Below are 17657 nucleotides of genomic sequence, written 5' to 3'. Positions count from 1 at the left end.
GCTGGGGTGAGATGGTATCTCATTGTGGTTTTATTTACATTTCTCTAATAGCTAGCGATCACAAGCATTTCCTCATGTGTGTTAGCTGTTCGAATGTCTTCTTTGGTCAATTGTTCATTTCCTTCACCCATTTTTTAACTGGATTACTTGTCTTTTTGTTGTAGAAGTGTCGGATTTTCCTATAGATTTTAAAGATTAGACCTTTGTCAGATTTGTAATAGCCAAAAGTTTTTTCCCAGTCTGTAGGTCCTCATTTTACTCTTTTGGTGAAGTCTTTTGATGAGCATAAGTGTTTAATTTTTAGTAGCTTGCAGTCGTCTAGTTTATCTTCTGGAGTTTGTGTGTTGTTAGTTATGGTTTGTATTCTGTTAATGCTGTATATTAAGGCCTCTAATGATCCTATATTTTCTTCTATGATCTTTATAGTTGTTGGCTTTATATTTAGGTCTTTGATCCATTTTGAATTAGTTTTTGTGTATGATGTGAGGTATGGGTCCTGTTTCATTTTTTTGCAGATAGACATCCAGTTTTGCCACCATCATTTGTTAAAAAGACTGTCTTAATGGACCTTGGGCCTTTATTGAATATCAAGTGACTATAAGTGGATGGATATATATCTGGGTTCTCAATTCTGTTCCATTGGTCAATGTATATGTCATTGCACCAGTACCAGGTTGTTTTGACTGCTGTAGCTGTACAGTAGGTTCTGAGGTCAGGTAGTGCAAGTCCTCCTACTTTATTCTTCTTCTTTAGTGTTTTATTTATCTGGGGCCTCTTCCCTTTCCATATAAAGTTAATGATCAGTTTTTTCCATCTCTTTAAACAATGTTGTTGGTACTTGGATTGGGATTGCATTGTATTTGTAGATTGCTTTGGGTAGAATTGTCATTTTCACAATGTTGAGTCTACTTATCCGTGAGCATGGTATGTTTTCCATTCATATAGATATCTTTTGGTTTCTTGCAGTAGTGTTTTGTACTTTTCTTTGTATGGTCCTTTTACATCCCTAATTAGATTTATTACTAAGTATTTTGTTTTTTTAGGGGCCATTATAAATTGTTTTCCTGATTGCCTTTTTATCGTTGTATTTGTTGGTGTATGGGAATTCAACTGATTTTTGTATGTTTACCTTGTATCCTGCTACTCTGCTGAATTTTTCTATTAGTCCCAGTAGCTTTGTTGTGGACTCTTTTGGGTTTTCTATATATAGTAAGTATCATATCATCCCCAAATAGGGACAGTTTTACTTCTTCATTACTAATTTGGATGCCTTTTCTTTTTCTTGCCTTTTGCTCTAGCTAGGACTTCCAGCATAATGTTAAACAGGAGTGGTGATAAAGGGCATCCTTGGCGCTGAGATAATCTTTAAAACTTAAACCAAAAATATCCCCTGAAGTCATTTTAAAACCAAACAATAGTTTAGCTTAACTAGTAAAAAATGCCTGCCTTGAGCTTTATGCTCTTTTAAGATCTACTTATATGGGATCAAATTGACAACAGCAGCTCAAAAGATTAGATAAGAACCTTAAGGAGCACTGAGTTTATGTTAATGAGGGAGGAACAACTCAGAAAAGGAGAGTGAGAATGGTTGTACAACTCAAAGAATGTAATCAGTGTCACTCAGTTGTACATGTAGAAACTGTTGAATTGGTGTATGTTTTGTTGTGTATATTCTCAACAACAGCAAAATAAATTTAAAAATTAGGGAAAAAAAAAAAAAGACACCTAGAGTGAACAACATGAGAAATTGGAAAAGGTAAGCTGAGAAAATACTCACACCCCTCTAGCGGAAGCTAAAGATAAAACAAGGCGTGTTTTGTGCCCAAGGCAGAAAATAAAAAATTAAGCAGGTTCCATTTTGAGAGACATATTGTAAGGTGAAGTCTCCTTCTTCATTCCTACCCCCTCCATTATCCTCCCTGTTGGCCAGTCTTACCTCTTGATGTATTGTATTTTTCTTTGTCCCCTTGCTTCTAGCTGAAGTAAATATACTGCTATTAATAAATGTTACTGATGTCATCAACAGACAATAATTTTAAGAAATAACTTTATCAAGGCATCAGATCCTGAGAGCTTTGGGTATGTATCTTTGAATATATATGCTGACTCTTGTACAAATAGCCAAGCAAACTCCAGTAACAAATTTTCAGAATCTAAAAGCTGGAATAGACTAAAACCGAAACCGAACTCAGTGGCGTCGAGTCGATTACCAACTCGTAGCGACCCTATAGGACAGGGTAGAACTGCCCCCATAGAGTTTCCAAGGAGTGCCTGGTGGATTCAAATTGCTGACCTTTTGGTTAGCAGCCGTAGCTCTTAATCACTACGCCACCAGGGTTTCTGGAACAGACTAAAGAGGTCTTAAAACCCAACCTCCTACCCAGTCACTGTAGGGGTCCCCACTCTAATATTTTTAGGAGAGAATTAAATGACCTTCCCTTAAATCCTCCAGGCGTTTGGAATTCCCAAATGTTCACACAGGAGTTACAAAGAGACACTGAAAAGAAGTAGGGCAGTGCCACCTTGGGGGGAGCAAATCTCTTGACCTCCAAATAGCCATAAATTGATGAACTGAGAGCCAGGAAGAAAAAAACAGCTTCTTGGACATGGTGAAAGGATGGTGTGGAAAGGTATTAAAATGTGATGGTCCAGTGAAAGTGAGTGTCTAATTGCTAGCAGAGAGAATTCATCAAATGGTACCTTACATTCTTTTCCATATAAAGTCAAGCTAATGAAGGGATACAGTGGGCCATCCTGCCAAGAGGTGGTATAAAAACAACACAGGAAATTTATGATAAAAGACCAAGGAAATGGGGGAAAAAAAAAAAAAGAAGAAGCTGAGACTACAAGGACGCTATAAAGAGAACCATTAAACAAGCGTCATGCCCCTGGCTTATCTCCTTTGCACAGTGAGCTCCCAGAGGCTTCCCACAGAGCTTAGCACAGGAAAGACTGACACAGAGAGAGTTTGGCTTGTCACATCTCTAGGATAGCAGGGAAAAGTTGAAGGAGAGGCTCTAATACATGGAGTTAGCCAATTTCTAGTAGTCAATCAGGATACGAATTTTTGCAGCTACTAGCTACAGACACGGTCATCAAATTTTATGATTATGGCCTGAACTACTCTGGGCAAGACCAAGCTGGAGAATAGCAGAGCTGGTGGTGAATTGGTGTAGGTCTGCTTTGGATGGGAGAAGAACCTCTGTCTTAGTTATCTAGTGCTGCTATAACAGAAATACCACAAGTGGATGGCTTTAACAAAGAGTAGTTTATTTCCTCACAGCAAAGTAGGCTAAAAGTCCAAATTCAGGGCTTTAGCTCCAGGGGATAGCTTTCTCTCTCTGTCGGCTCTGGAGGAAGGTCTTTCTCATCAATCTTCCCCTAGACTAGGACCTTCTATGTGCAGGAACCCCAGGTCTAAAGGAAGCGCTCTGCTCCCGGTGCGTCTTTCTTGTATGGATGAGGTTCCCAACTCTCTGCTTGCTTCCCTTTCCTTTTTATTTCTTGAGAGATAAAAGGTGGTATAGGCCACAGCCCAGGGAAACTCCCTTTACTTTGGATCAGGGATGTGACCTGGGTAAGAGTGGTATTACAATCCCACTCTAATGTTTTTTAACATAAAATTACAATCACAAAATGGAAGACAACCACACAATGCTGGAAATCATGGCCCAGCCAAATTGATACACACATTTTTGGGGAGACATAATTCAATCCATGACAAGCACCATAAAGTGGCTTCAACTGAGACTGGAGTACAAATGGTTAAAATAAACTCTCTAAAAAGGGTGTAGGAAATTTGGATAAATACATGACATGTCCTGGACAAGATCATAGGGAGTGGTAGGAGCTGTGGAACTGGTTAGGCAGGATTTACCTAGCAAAAAAAAAAAAAAATTCAAACAGTTTACTGGCTAAACTATTATGTTTGTGGCAGAATTTGACCTGTAGGTTCCCAATTTGCAAGCCCAACCCTAAAAGGTGATGGCCTTCTTAAATAATGCTGAGCAATCATCTGCTGCTGCCATTGCTCACACCCAGAGAGTGAATTAGTGGTCTCACAGTTGGGTTTATGCTTAATTCCATGTCAAATAATAGTCCCAATCCCCCTCTCTGCATCTCCATTGCCACTATCCCCATCACCATTTCTAACTCAGAAAAATAAGCCAATACAACTGACAGGATGGGGGAGGGGGGAGAAATAAGCTAAAGGGGCACACACCAAAAAATGTCAAATAACACTAACGATAAATTAAGGGCAAGGCAAAGACCTCCAAGATTGCTCAGATTTAGTATTCCAGCTACTTATAGGATCAGCCTGTGGTAGCCAAAGATAACTTCTTAGTTCTTAAAGAAAAGGGAAGCCTGAGCATCTAATGAATACCTGTACTATGTCTAACAAATGTCAGGTACCTTACCCACAGGTGCCCAAAAGAAAGTGGGGTGGGGGTAGAACTGGAATCTACATTTTTTCTTTGAGCCCTGGGAGATTCTGATTCTCAGGCCATTTCACTTTTGGCTCCTCACCTGGTTTTCATTATTTAATAAGTCAGTATGTCTACGAAGTCAGTAATGCAAGAACCAGAGGGACAATCCATTCATTAAATGTTTGTACCAACAGTAATACAGACTAAAACTAAGAAAACTTAAGCTTATACTGGGAAACGTGGAAGAGAATGTATGTCTGTTCCCAAAGCTCCTAAGCAAGGGTTTGTTCAATTAGTACCATACATTGTTCTGTTCCTTGAGGCTGTGACCAAAGGGGTGTCCAGGCACCAAGTGGAAATGGAAGTAGGAAAAAAAAAAAAATTCAAAAGCAAAACCAAATGGAATCGTTTCCAGTGGGGCCACTTAAGCCTCACATTGGAAGAAAATGGAAGTTTATTATTATTATTATTATTATTTTTTTTTTTTTTTTAAGGAGAAAGGTCTCCTAAATTATTAACCCACTCGCTTTACAGACAAAGGAACTAAGGCCAAGAATGCTTATATGATGAGACCAAGTCTATTTGATAATTATTACTTCAGAGTTCTGGAATGTTGAACTATGGCATAGCTGCCATTTCTGACTTCATCTCCAATTTGTTAAATAATTTTGTCACATTCCTGAGATTATTTGTGTATCAGCCTCTCCCTCATTTTAAAACACTCCTTAAATTAAACTCCTAAAACTCTCAACTCATTTACTTAATAGATATGTATAGTACAACCCGAGGGTACCAGGCCATCTTCTAGGTGCTGGTGATACAGTGGGGAACAAGGCAGATAAGCAAGGAGCTTATGTTCTAAGGGGAAGATATTTGAAGGTGTTTGTTGGTCAAGAATGTCGGATTTATTCATCTCTTTGTGTGGAAGTTAGTTTTTCCAAGTAACTTAAATCATCTTACTTCTTTACATAGTAATACGAACTTGAGCTTTGTTAGGGGCTAAGGTTCATCCTCATCATTTGAGGCTTCATATTTGTGAATTTACCTACTTGCTCAAATTCATCTGTAACCCCAAAATCAACACCTGGGGCACTTCCACAGTCATTTTCAGACATGCCCAGAGTGGCGAAAACTTGAGTCAACCTATTCATGTGTTCCCAGTTGAGGTCAAATAAAGCAATGCTCTGTTTCAGCTCTCATACCGTAAACAACTATCTTTTGGTGGTCTTTTTAATGCCACATTTGTTGCATTTTTGTGTGTGTGTGTGATTTTGCTTTTTAAAATGACCCCCAAGCATAGTGCTGAAGTGCTGTCTAGTATTCACAAGTGCAAGAAGTGTAAGAAGGTTGTGATGTAGCTCATGGAGAATATATATGTATTAGATAAGCTTCATTCAAGCATGAATTATAGTGCTGTTGTCCATGAGTTCAATGTTAATGAATCAACAATATATACAACAAAATATGATGGCCTTAAATGGAAACACAGAACAATGTTATATATAGATTGATTGCCAAAAATATTGTAGCCAGAGGCTCACAGGAAAGTAAGTGGTCACATCAATGCCACAGGTACAAAATGCTGGCCTATAATACCATCTTTCATTTCTTCCTACTAGTTGTAGAGCCAAGAAGAGCTTCTAGGACTCGAGATCCTTCCATCTTTTGTGCCAACTTCTTCCTGAAGCTGCTTTGCTCATTCTGGTTCACATTGTGTTCTGCCTCCTTTTTTCTCATCGTCTGTTGAGTTCTTGAGAACTTGAAGAATTGCTAATTGTTTCATGTGTGTAACTTTTGTATCTCCAGATGGAATACAAGCAATTCGAGGACAAGTACCAGGTCCAACAGACCACAAGTCCAAGGAAACTGATGGCCACACCGTAGGTTCTAATTGACTGATTCAATGACTGTTTTCTTGGTTGTGATGACACTGCTTAACTGTGGAGCTAGAAACAGAGGTAATAAACTTTAGCCCATTATTTTACCCATGAGCCATTCCAAGTCAGGCTTGCTTCCCTGAAGTACTAGAGTTTCCCCTATCACGTTTCCCTTAAGCAACTACATCGCCACACACAACAGGTGTGAGGAGAGCTGAGGATGATATTAAGGAGGTTCCAGAGGCCTCAACGGACAACAATACAAAAAGACAAGATTAACAAAAAGAATATAAAGCAGCTCTCTCAGTGGAATGAGAAGAAATTTGTTAAAACTAAAAAAAAAAAACAAAAAACTATAATCTTTACTTCAATGAGGAGAATGCCCAGATTGCCACATACCACCACACAAAGTGAAAGAAATCTACTATGCATATAGCTGAAATTCAAAAGAACCAAATTTCTATAGGAAAGTCCCAATTTCCAACCCAGTTGGAATATTAATAGTTGAAATGTTAATCCTAGCACTACAAAGGAATCATAGCCATAGGGTCTCTCTCTATTTTGTAGATAAGCACAAGGAAGGGATTTAAACACTGTTTAACACCTGTGGGGATTGTGATGTCTGCTGTGGTCCTGCAAGCCAGCCTGGCCCACCTGAGGAGCTGGCACAACCTGGCCTGTAAAGGTGAGTACTAAATAACTGCAGGCGTTTAGGGCAATCACCCTCATGCACCATTTACTTCATCTCACACACCATTAATTCATCTCAATGTGCTCAAATTCTTGTCTAATCTTGGTGTCACTTCTAGATGCCTGGATCTGCAACCCCTATATTTCGTCCTTTTTTTTTTTTTTTTTATTGTATTTTAGGTGAAAGTTTACAGCAAAAATTAGTTTTTCATTCAAAAATTTATACACAAATTGTTTTGTTACATTGGTTGCAATCCTTGCAATGTGTCAGCACCATCCCCCTTTCCCTTTCCACCTGGATTCTCCGCATCCATTCATCCAGTTTTCCTGTCCCTTCCTGCCTTCTCATCTTTGCTTTTGGGCAGGTGTTGCCCATTTGGTCTCATATATTTGATTGAACTAAGAAGCGCTTTCCTCAAGTATGTTATTGTTTGTTTCATAGGCCTGTCTAATCTTTGTCTGAAAGATAGACTTTGGGAGTGGCTTCAGTTCTGAGTTAGCAGGGTGTCAGGAGGCCACAGTCTCAGGGGCTCTTCCAGTCTCTGTCAGATCGGTAAGTCTGTTCTTATTTTGTGAATTAGAATTTTATTCTACATTTTTCTCCCACTCTGTCTGGGATCCTCTATTGTGATCCCTGTCAGAGCAGTCGGTGGTGGTAGTTGACATCATCTAGTTCTTCTGGGCTCAGGCTGGTGGAGGCTGTGGTTCATGTGGTCCATTAGTTCTTTTCCTGGTGTCTTTGGTTTTCTTCATTCTTCTGTCCTCCAAACATGAGGGGACCAATAGATATAAATTTTGTCCTCTTTAGGCCCCTTTTTGGAAAGATCCTACTGGTGTTTGAACCTCAGCTTTCCCCTCCTCTGACTTTCCAAGCCCAATATAGTTCTTGTTCCAGGGACATGTCACATGGCTGGCATCCTGATTTGGAATCCATTTATAAAATACACTGCACTTGAAAGCCATTTACAAGACTTGCACGGTGGTCTGTGAGTCCAATGAGTCAGACACTTGGAAACCATTTACAAACGAGTAAACAGAAATGACAGCACTTACCAAAGTCTTGAGGAGCCCTGGTAGTACAACAGCTAAGCATTTTGCTGCTAACTGAATGGTTGGTAATTCAAACCCACTCAGCAACTCTATAGTAAAAAGACCTGGCAATCTGCTTTCATAACGGTTACAGCCAAGAAAAACCTATGGGGCAGTTCTATTCTGTCACATGGGGTCGCTATGTGTTAAAATTGACTCAATGGCACCCAACAGCAACACCAATGAAAATCTCAGTTGGACTGGAATGAGGTTTGAATGTGGCTGACAGGTAAATGTAGGCAAATCCCCCTCCACTGCCAGTTATTTACTTCCTACAGTTTACATGAGGGTGGAGAGAAGCTCCAGGGAATACATGATTTCTGGTACAGCCAGGGCTTAAACACATGGGCACATCTGATGCAGTGGGAGAAAAGAGAGAAGAGGAACCACCCTGAAGCGGTTTGCAGGGTGGGAAGGCAGGGTACCTGAGAAAGAATATACCATGGGGGAAAGAGCCTAGAGCGTGTGAACCAGACTCAGCAACAGGTCCTGAGAATCCAAGGGAAGTCATGTTGGTGGGTATTTGAATGTTCCTTAGTTATCTAGCGCTGCTATAACAGAATTACCACAAGTAATGGCTTTAACAAACAGACATTTATTCTCTCAGCCTAGTAGGCTAGAAGTCCAAATTCAGGGCACCAGCCCCAGGAGGAAGGCTTTCTCTCTCTGTCGACTCTGGAGGGAGGTCCTTATCATCAACCTTACTGTGGTTTAGGAACTTCTCTGCATAGGAACCTCAGGTTCGAAGGACAAGCTCTGCTCCTAGGCCAGCTTTCTTAGTAGTATGAGGTCCCCTTCCTCCATCTCTCTGCTTGGTTTTCCCTTTTATACCTCAAAAAATATTGGCTTAAAACACAATCTAATCTTACTGATCTCATCAACATAATGGCCACTAATCCCATCTCATTAACATCATAGAGATAGAATTTACAACACATAGGAAAATCATACCAGATGACAAAATGGTGTACAATCACACAACACTGGGAATCATGGCCTAGCTAAATTGATACACATATTTTTAGGGGACACAATTCAATCCATGACAGCTCCCAACCCAGCTGTCCCATCTGTGTGTACGAGGGAGAGAAAAGATAATAACTGAAATGAAAGAACTGTCTTATTAAACCTTATGATATTCTGGGGCCCAAGCAATCCTGCTGAGGGATCCACCGCCCCAACTGAATTTAATGCAGAGGGAAGAGGACGCTCCTCTTTTTTCTAAAGCCTGCCAAGTTGTCAAGTCTTGCGCAGATTGAGAAGGAGCTGTAGTTCCAGGGATAGAAGGCGTGTGGGCAACTGAGGTCAGCAACAGAGCGACAGCTCAGCTCAGAGCCTCAGAGGCCAAGGACTGAACTGATAGGTAGACCTATGTAAGACACTCCTTGAGGACACTCAGGGATATACTTTGATAAAAGGGGAAAGGGAATGGAGGGGAAACTTTGCAAACTCCTGTGAGGGTTGGTGGAGATATGAGTACCAAATATAGTGAGATATTATTCTTGCTCATTGTATTGTACTGTGGTGGCTTGATTGTTGTTAGGATGCTGGAAGCTATGCCACTAATATTTCAAATACCAGCAGGGTCAGTCGTGGTGGACAGGTTTCAGTGGACCTTCCGCACTAAGACAGAGTAGAAAGAAAGGCCTGGTGATCTATTTCCAAAAAGTAGCCAATGAAAACCCTGTGGATCACAACAGAATGCTGTCCGATATAGTGCTAGAAGATGAACCCCTTAGGCTGGAAGGCACTCAAAATACACAATGGCTCTGAATAATGGACTTGAGCATACCAATGATTGTAAAGATAGTATGGAACCAGGCACTGTATTGTTCTGTTGTACAGGAGTCACCATGAGGCAGAGCTGACTCAACATCAAATAAAAACAATAACATTCTTACTCATCTCCTGCTACAGCTTGGTGATCTTTTAGTTACACCAGAGTCCCAAATATTCTAGTCCATTTTTAAGGGCTTCAGGAGACATTTGATCTTCCAGGACCAGTCCTGCTACTCTGTTCCCATCCTAGTGATCAGAGGTCAGTAACCTGGGCATCTTTAAGAACTTGAACCTCTGTTATTACAGAGAAGTGGGTTCTACTCACACAGAGAAACTGGAAGCAGTTCATAGCAGTGGCCCCTTCACCCCATCATGAAGGCTACCTCCTCTGCTGTCCAAAGCCTTCTTTTGCCCCAGCAAAGATGATGGGAAGATTTTACTCCACACATGCACCTAACCTGAGCCTTGTCATCATAGTCAAACATCACCTTTATCATATTTTATTGTACTCTATCATATTCTTACTTACTTATGATTATTGTTCATGTTCCTAATCATCCCAGACATGCCTCTGGTTTCCTCCCCAACCCTGCCAGCTTGCGATTTGTTTCCTTCTGTGGTGAAGTTGGGCAGGTCTTGACGCTTGGGGTGGAGTGCCATGAATCATGACCAAGGGGATCTGTGAGCTGCATTCACATGTCCCAAATAGCCTCGTAGAAGCCAACTCTGACCCCAGCTGAGTTTTTCATCCATGACTGGTGCCTTCTGGAATGTGTCTGTGGGAAGTGAGACCGTTTCAAATGCAGTGGGACAGAGTCATTGATTTTTTTCTTTCTCTGCTGGATTGTAAGAGGCCCATCAAGGCTGGCTGACTACACAAGTAAGTTGGCATAAACAGAGACCTGAGTCCCACTACTGAGTAGTTTAAATCTATGTTCCAGACCCTCTTTTCTCAAGGTATGGAAAGGAACAAGGCTCCCAGTGGGATATCATGTGGCTGCAGCCCAGAAGTATTTTTCTTTAATGGATGAAATGTAGAGTGAATTTGAATATTTTAAGTTGGCGAAGTAGGTTGCTGAGTCAAATATTTGGGGAAAGGAGACATGCAGTTCAAGTGATTCCTAAGGATTCTTAACTGAGCTAAATATTTGTCAGGCCGAATCACTACATCCACACTCACCTACCTGGAATCAATACATTCAAGTCAAAGGCAGTTACCTGTATCTAAGTGTGGGGAAAGAAAGTCTTAAAACTGAACTGGCACTTGGGACGGAAAGAAAAAAATCGGACGGGGAGCCAGGACAGGCAAGTTCTTTCCCAGTAGGTATGGGACTTGGAGCAAGTTTAATCCCCCTGGAGTTAGCTTCTAAGTTCTGGGGTTCTGTGGCACACTTTCAGATCATCTACATTGTTGTTAATTTCCGAGTCAGCTCCAAATTATGCTGACCTTATTATAATAGAGCAAAACGTCACCCAATCCTGTGCCATCTTCATGATCATTGGTATGTTTGAGTCCACTGTTGTGGCTATTGTATTGATCTGTCCCATTGAGGGTTTCCATATTTTGTAACTAACTGTTAAATACCCAGGGAAGCTTGTGTATTTTTTGAGGAAGGTAAGAAGTTACCTCTTGGAACTTTATCTTTTTACTTTAGCCTTGTGTTTCTCAGATTGTACATAGGGTACTGTGCACAGAAGGCAAGTAAAAGCTGAGCATGTTGTTTTCTCCACTTTTTAAGGAGTTCTTCTAAGAGGCCTTTGTTGGCCTTTTCATTCTGAGTCATTTGAGTGCTATTCCAAAAAAAAAAAAAGAGCACTTTGATTTAGCTTTGTTTTTCACCAGATGCCTATTAAGTTGGGAGAGTATTCCTGATGTTTGCTACTTTCTGAAGGTGGGTCCCTAAGAGGCCTTAGCACCTGCATTAGGGCCTGCCCTGCATCATCAGCTGGCTCTGGGTCTGAGCGGCAGGATCAGGGAGGACCAGGATATTCCGCTGTTCCCATTGGCCACAGATGAGTCTGCACAGTTGCGTGGGCAGCAGTGTACCCAGGGGCCAATTCCCACCACTCCCCAAACAGTCCCCGCAGCAGTGCAGCTGAGGACATGCTGAATCTCGTGGCCAGCTTGTTTTGTGAAGTGATGAAAAAGCATTTCTGGGCCTCACATGATCTCTGCCCTCATCTGGGAAGGGGAATGTGGCAATGAGAAGTAACCATTTTTGTTTTCATCTTTAATGTCATAGATTGGCTGCAAAAGTGTCCCCAATTCTTTACCACTCCCTGTGTCCACACCTTTGCATTCCCTCCCACTTTGACCAATGGAATATGGTGGAAGTGGCAGTACTCCAGTTCTAAGCCTCAGCATCAAGAGACCTTGAGCACTTCAGCTTTCTCTCTCTTGGATCCCCATGATTACCATGTGAACAAGCTTGGGCTGCTGGAAGACAGAGACACATGGCCCAGTTCCTTTGTCTCTCTGGTTGACAGACAGACTACTGCCAGACATAAAAGTGAGGCCCTCCTAGAATAGGCAGTCCTTAGCCAACCTGTCAGCTAAGCACAGAGGCATGAGTAAGCCAAACCAATATCAGCCAAATCTAGAGCAAATCAGCAGAACTGCCCAGCTGACCTGCAGACTTGTTAGCAATAATAAATGCTTGTTGTCTTAGGTCACTAAGTTTTGGGTGACTTGTTACACAGCAATCAACAACTGATACACAAACTCATTAAAGGGAGAGGGCACGTACATCACAAAGTTGGTATAATACTAAACTTCAGGCATTCACATATTCATTTATTACTCTGATATTGATCGAACCTGCTATAGGCACTAACAGGCACTGTTCCAGACCCTGGGAATACTCTGTCCCTGCCTTCTTAGAATTTACAATCTAATAGGGGTAGATAATCCACAAATAAATAAATGAGTAAATAAATAAGAAAACGATCAGCCCGTAGTAAGTAATATATAAACCAAAAGCAAACTCATTACCATCAAGTTGATTCCAACTTACAGCATCCCTATAGGACAGAGTAAAACTGCCCCATAGAACTGCTCTGTATATAAGTAATATATAGACAATTTAAAAGGGTATATGAGAGACAGCAACTGTGCAATTACTTTAGGTTTGGTGGCCAGGGAAGCCTCATGGGGGAAACAACATTAAAATGAGATCTGAATGTCAGTGTACAATAAGCCATATAAAGACTGGGGAAGAGCACTCTAAGCAGTGGGAAGAGCAAGGGCAAAGACCCTGAGGCTGCAGTATGGTGTGTCTGCAGAAAAGACTGTGTGGCTAGAGCACATTCGGAAAGGAAAAAAGAGGCAACATACACAGCACGTAGGGCTTTTAAGCTGGAGTAATTTGGATTTTATGCTAAATGCAATAAGCAAGCTATCAACATTTTTGAAGTAGGATAGTAACATAATTTGATTCATGTTTAAATGGATCCCTTGGCTGTTGGGTGTAAAGTGATTATTAAAGGGCAAGGGTGGAAGAAGAAAAATCAGTTAGGAAGCTTCTGCCATAGTCCATATGAAGATAGCAATGGAAATTAAGAGAAGCATGTGTTAGACAAAGACTAACCAGGACTCAGGATGTATTGCATGTGACAGTTAAAGGAGAGAGGAACTGAAGGTAAGTTCTAGATATTTGTTGAGTAACTGGGTGAACTGACATGGAAAAGACTAGGAAAGGAGCAGGTTTGGGGCCTCAGGAAACTCAAGTCTGAGGTGCCTGTTAGAGAGAAGTGTGGATGACTATGTGGGCCTGGAGTTCTGAGGACAAGTCAGGATTGTGAGGAATATGTGTGGGGGTTATTGACATGAAGATAATATGTAAGCCTTGGACTGGATGAGGCCAGCTGAGGACAGTGAGCCCAGAGCCTGGGACAGAGCCGTGGGGCATGCCAACATTTATGGGTTGAGCACTTGAGAAGGAGCCAGCAAGGGGTACTAAGAGGGAACAGCCAGTGGAGTAAGTGTGAATGAAGACAAGTATGTGGTATTACCAGAACCCAGGGAACAGAGTGGGCAAAAAGGAGGTGTGGTCAATGGTGGTGAATGCTGACAGATCATGGAAGACAAGGACCTTTCTGCAATCGTTGGATTTGGTAAACCATTGGATAGGGCATTGTTGCCCAACCTCACCCAAGGACAAGTTCATTATCTGGGGCTGGGATTGAGGGGATGTGTGTGCCTTTGTTTGACTTTGCTATTTGCTATTAAGGACTTAGTCTCTGAAGCTACATGTTGATTTGCAGACCTTTTCCAAGACCAATGCTGATAGCTTCTGATTAGTAGAAAAGGACCCCAAAGATTATAGTTTTCTTGTCCTGTAGGACATTAATCAGTTTTGTCTCTTAACCTGCTATTCCTGGCAGGGCAACGATAACACTCAAAACAAAAAAATGCTTTTCTCTGTGACCAGGCTCCACCATCTCATCCTCCAATTGACAGATGTGAGGTATTTTTTTCAGCATTCTCAAGAATGAGGTTTCTCTGGGTTGGGGTTCTGCTTGTTCTTCAGTCATTATGAGGTAGAATGCTGCTGCTGAGGCCAGGTCCCTTGACTTCTCGTCTGTTGGCTGTGGGACCCCTTCTGATGGCCTGTCTTCTTCCTACAGTTGGAACTAGTCATACCCTGAACTGTGTTTGAGGGTCTCATCTCCCAGCACCTCATCTTTAAGGATTTTTTTTTAAAGTGTTCATTGTTGTGGCTTTTTTTGGCTGCTTTATATTCATTCCACACCTCTGCGATGTCTGTATGGCTGGGTGCTGGGATTTTTTTGTCAGCTTGGCCTGTAATGCTGTCTGTATCTGAAAGTCAAGATTATAGTACCTGGCTCTGATATCTGGGAATTCCCATGTGACTTTTTGACCCCTAAAAGCCTGTGACTTTTAGCCTGCACTTCTGACCTTAAAGCTTGTGTGTGAATAAGTATAAAACTTTGCATTTTCTGTAGCTCAGCTGCATCCTCTCGCAAAGGAGAGCATTCAACAGCCATTCCAAAGGAACCTAGGACAGCCTGCTTGATAGAGTGCAATTCTGTTTCCTGTGACACAGTTGGGTATTGAGAGACAGCTGAAAATTAGCCTCTTTTGACCTGAGCAAAAGGCCACTCTTTAATCATTAGGATTTTCTTTCTTTTCAACTTTTAAAGGCTTTCATAATTATTCTGAGTTTAACTCTGAAACCATTCTGCTACCACATTCTGCTGTGAGGAAGTCATATCTGCTTGGCCTGTGAAAGGAAATTATCACAGAAGCAAAATCAGATTTTAGTTGAAGTCAAGACACATATTAAATCTGATGTTTCACAGCTGAATATAAACCCCTCCTCCTGCAACAGGCTTCTCTTGGCCTGGTGCAGACACTTAATAAATGCTTTTGATGGAGGTCCCTCTGTCTTAAAAGGAAATTAGATTGTTCTGACATCTCTCCTCATCACTAAACTGGTTATTATCCAGCAGCCTGTGATTTTCTAGGTGTTTGCAAATTGATTGTTTAATGTTTTGCATTCCTCCATGTCCATATTTCTAGGGTAGGTAGCCAGGTTACAATTCCCAACAGAGGCTGTATGTTTGCCCTTTTCTGGTCTTTGGCCATTTCATTGAAATCACACACACACACATAATTTTTGTTTCAGAACAAATTCCCAAGCTCTTCATTCATTTGCTTCTTCGTATTTATTGAGTAGCTGACATGTATGTACTAGTATTGGGACAATCACTGATGGTACCTTGGTAGGCAAGACAGAGTAGATGTGTATCCTTATCAAGCTTAACATCTAGTGATTGTATTTTCAGATCATAGTTAGGACTAGAGATAAAATAACAGGTCCAATGAAGAAAAATAAGGAGCTCTGTAGAGCAGTGGTTAAAACTCTCAGCTGCTAACTGAAAGGTCAGTGGTTCAAACCCACCAGCCACTCTGCGGGAGAACAATGTGGCAGTCTACTTCTGTAAACCCGATGTGAAGTCTGTAAAGTCTACTCTTGGAACCCAATGGAGCAGTTATACTCTATCCTGTAGGGTCACTATGAGTTGAAATTGACTCAACTGCGATAGGTAGCTTATGAAGGTGAATGGGGGCACTGGTGGTTCAGTAGCAAAATTCTTGCCTTCTACATGGGAGAACTGGGTTAGATATTCAGGCCAATGCTCCTCACGTACAGCCACCAACCCATCTGCCAACAGAGGCTGTGTGTTGCTATGATGCTGAACAGGTTTCAGTGGAGCTTCCAGACTAAGACAGACTAGGAAGAAAGGCCTGGAGATTTACTTTCTAAAATCAGCCAATGAAAATCCTATGGATTACAATGGTCTGATCTACAACCAATCATGGAGCTGGAACAGGATCAGGCAGCATTTCATTCCATTGTGCATGGAGTGTGTATGAACCCAAGTCTGACTTGATGGCAGCTAACAGCAACAACATGAAGAAGAATAAATAGGAAGGCTTCTCTGAGTAGAAGTTTAAGCCGAGACTTGACGAATAGAAAGGGGAGAGGCAACCTTAAAGGGTAAGTGGAAGAAAGTGACAAATGCAAAGGTCCTGGAGTGAGAAAGAGCTCAGTTTGGTCTAGGACCTAATAAAAGGCAAATGGGAATAGACTTTGCAAAGAGGGTGAGATGAGAATGAACAGTGGCTATATTACCCAGTGTCCTATAGGGAGAGTAACCGTATGTCCCAGTTTGCCAAGAGCAGTCCTGGTTTAAACCTTTGTCCCTGTGTGATTATTGATAGGGCCTTCTTTTACTCTCAAGAGTCCTGATTTGCACAATAAATTATATGGTCGCTCTACTTAAAGGCTTTAGAATTAGGATTTTATAATGTGTGAGATGGAATCATTGAAGGGTTTTGAGCAGGGATGTGACAGGACTGGATCTATGTCTTGAGATTTCTCTACCTGTGGTCTGAAGGGGGCCAAGTGTGGCAGTGGAGAGAGCTGTAGGAAGGCTATTATAGTGGCCCGGGCAAAATATGATGGCTAACAGAGCACCTATTTAGAAAACATTCCGCCATCTTCTTCCCTTTCAAGCTCCACTTCAAGACTGAAGAACTCATACCCCCAGCTGCCAAAAGTGATAGCCGTTGGTGGCTCACAGCTAAGTACCTCCCCAGAAACTTCTGAAGAGAGCTGCCTTGCCCCATCCCTGGAGCCAGCACACATCTAATGACTGGTCAATACAGGGGTACCAAGGCTCCACCCTCTTGCCTCAATTTGGGGCATCTTTGAAGGGCCCTCCCAGCTCCAGAGCTCCCAGTGGGATTAGATGAGGCCTCTGCATCACAGCTCAACTTCTCCTCTGCCCCATCCTGCTTCCTTCACTCCCCCATGAGTATTATTCCCTAGAGCACTCCCTGCAAAGTTACTTGCATACATATCTCCTCTGCAGAGTCTGTTGCCTGGGGAACCTAGCCTACAATTCCAATGTTAGCACAACTTTCCATTAAAATATGCCTTTGGTGTTATCTGTTCTGGCATCTCTACATCTAATGAAGAGTTAGAGCTTCCCCTGGTGCTGGTGTGTATAAAGGATCTTATCTTATTGTCTTTTATGTCCTTCATAAATTGAATCACCTAGTCTGTTTTGACCTTGATAATTTTATCTGTAAATGGTTGTATTGGTTCATGATACTGGTTCTCTGTAACCCGGCACCCTTCCCACTGTTTATTACATTCCAAGTGGTTATTTCGGGTCTTGTAAAACAACTGCTCTTCTTAAACACCTTGACTTTCTATTACCTAAATTTAGTTTCTTCTTCTGGTACTTGAATTATTTCCTTAGG

This window comes from Loxodonta africana, chromosome 6 (genome assembly GCF_030014295.1).
Source record: "Loxodonta africana isolate mLoxAfr1 chromosome 6, mLoxAfr1.hap2, whole genome shotgun sequence".
Classification (NCBI taxonomy): domain Eukaryota; kingdom Metazoa; phylum Chordata; class Mammalia; order Proboscidea; family Elephantidae; genus Loxodonta; species Loxodonta africana.
Note: the sequence above shows the minus strand (reverse complement) of the source record.